The 2,703-nt window shown below is 43.3% G+C and overlaps 1 pseudogene; it reads left to right on the top strand.

Annotated features, from left to right (window-relative positions):
• Nucleotides 1-416: 416 nt before the first annotated feature.
• Nucleotides 417-2,447, top strand: LOC101589815 (annotated as a pseudogene).
• The last annotated feature ends 256 nt before the right edge of the window (nt 2,448-2,703 follow it).

The raw sequence follows: 2,703 nt of genomic DNA, 5'->3' as shown, positions 1-2,703 counted from the left end.
AAGCCAGTGTGGATAATTTTCACCTGTGTTTTTCTTATTTCTAGTGTCCTTCAATCCATTCAGTAGGGAATACTCTTTATTATGATTGTTGTTATTCTGAGTAGCCCCTCTCTTAAACACAAAACAGAGGCCCAGGGAGATAGCTCAGTAGAATAAGTGACATCTTAACAACAAGTGCCTGGCAAGTGCAGGGTTCTGAGTTCAACCCCTGGTACCGCAAAAAATATTTTTTTTAAAACACACACACAAAACAAAAGACACTATAGTGATAATGAGCTAGGGGAAACACATAGGACACCTACTGGGCACTTATTCAAATTTTTCTTGCCTCAACTCACTGAATACTCACAATGTACCTGTGTAGACATGATGACTGTGGAGACATCCAAGAGAATGTATAGGTTACCCATCTTACCATGGAGTGAAAAGTGCTTGCGCCCCAGGCCCAGAAGAAAAGAACCAAGGCCAAGAAGGACAAAGCCAAAAGGAAAAATTAAACTCAGCACCAAGGCTCTGCCCCGCATTCTAAGAGTGATCTGCCAGAGCAGGAAGAGGAGATTCTGAGATCTGATGATGATGAGCAGGAAGACCCCAATGATTACTGTAAAGGAGGTTATCATCTTGTAAAAATCGGTGATCTGTTCAATGGCAGATACCATCTGATCCAAAAGTTGGACTGGGGGCACTTTTCAACAGTGTGGTTATCATGGGATATTCAGGGAAAGAAGTTTGTGGCAATGAAAGTAGTTAAAAGTGCTGAACATTATACTGAAACAGCACTAGATTAAACCTGGTTGCTGAAATCAGTCTGCAATTCAGACTCCAGTGATCCAAACAGAGAAATGATTGTTCAACTATTTAGATGATGTTAAAATATTAGGAGTTAATGGAATGCATATCTGCATGGTGTTGAAGTTCTGGGGCATCACCTGGTTAAGTGGATCATCAATTCCAACTATCAGGGACTTCTGCTGTCTTGTGTCAAAAAAATTATCCAGCAAGTGTTACAGGGCCTGGTCTACTTACACACCAAGTGCCGTATCACTCACACTGACATTAAACCAGAAAACATCTTGTTGTCAGTGAACAAACAGTATATCCGGAGGCTGGCAGCAGAAGCCACAGATTGGCAGCAATCTGGAGCCCCTCCACCTCTGGCTCTGTAGTCAGTACTGCTCCCCAGCCTAAGCTAGCAGACAAATGCCAAAGAAGAAGATGAAATTGAAGAAAAAGCAGAAGTGCCAGGCAGAATTACTAGAGAAATGAATGCAGGAAATTGAGGAAATGGAGAAAGAGTCGGGCCCTGGGCAAAAAAGACCTAACAAGCAAGAAGGTTCAGAGAGTCCTGTTGAAAGAGAACCCACCTAATAAAATGACCCAAGAGAAACTTGAAGAGTCAAGTTCCATTGGCCAGGATCAGACATTTATGGAGTGTGGTGTAGAGGGTGGTGCAGCAGAAAGTAATTGCAATGGAGTAATTGAAGTCAGTAATTATACTGAGAAGAGTAATGAAGAAACATTGAGGCTTGCAGAGGATCTCCATAATGCTAATGACTGTGATGTCCAAAATTTGAAGCAGGAACCTAGTTTCCTAAGCTCCCAAAATGGAGACAGCAGCACATCTCAAGAAACAGAGTCTTGCACACCTGTACCCCCGGAGGTGTCAGATACCATGGTGTGCCAGTCCTCCACAACTGTAGACCAGTCATTCCGTGAGCAGCACATCAGCCAACTTCAGGAAAGCATCTGGGCAGAGATCCCTTGTGAAGAGGAGCACAAGGAAGGACAGAATGGGCCCCTGGACAACAAAAGAAAATCCACTGCTGGAAATTTTCTTGTTAATCCCCTTGAGCCAAAAAAAGCAGAAAAACTCAAAGTGAAGATTGATGATCATGGAAATGCCTGTTGGATGCACAAACACTTCACTGAAGATATTCAAACAAAGCAGTATCACTCTCTGGAAGTTCTGATAAGATCTGGCTATAATACCCGGCTGACATCTGGAGCACAGCATGCATGGCCTTTGAACTGGCTACCAGTTATTATTTATTTGAACCTCATTCAGGAGAAGAGCACCTATGATGAAGATCACATTGCATTAACCAAAGAACTTCGGGGGAAGGTGCTTCACAAACTCATTGAGGAAGGAAAATATTCCAAGGAATTTTCACCAAAAAAGGTGACTGAAACACATCATGAAGCTGAAACCCTGGGTCCTTTTTGAGGTTCTGGTGGAGAAGTATGACTGGTCTCAGGAAGAGGTGGCTAGCTTCACAGATTTCTTACTCTCCATGTTGGAGCTCATCGCCAAGAAAAGAGCCACCGCTGCCAAGTGTCTCTGGCATCCTTGGCTCAACTCCGAAGCCCCAGCCCAGGCCCACAGCAGCAGAGATCACTACACTGACTGTCTGCTATGCTCTCCAGGCATTTTCCAATTTTCAGAGTGAATCCCTTTCTTCAAGTGTTTCTAGATTGCTTTTTTTCTTAATCCGGTGTGTTTATTTGGGTTTGCATACTTGATTCCCACTGCCTTTGGGTGTCCCCAATGAATTTGGCCTTGGTGGGGCTTGACAAAGACTAATGGACTAAAAGTGTGTAACAGCCTGTTACCCTCTGCCCTTGCCTTTCCATCAGGGCATCCTGTAAATTATAAGCATCCTCTTTAAAAACAGCTATGAAGGAGAAAAAACAAAAGGAGAATCT

This window comes from Octodon degus, unplaced genomic scaffold (genome assembly GCF_000260255.1).
Source record: "Octodon degus isolate 3935 unplaced genomic scaffold, OctDeg1.0 scaffold00071, whole genome shotgun sequence".
Classification (NCBI taxonomy): domain Eukaryota; kingdom Metazoa; phylum Chordata; class Mammalia; order Rodentia; family Octodontidae; genus Octodon; species Octodon degus.
This window is presented reverse-complemented; position numbering and strand designations above follow the sequence as displayed.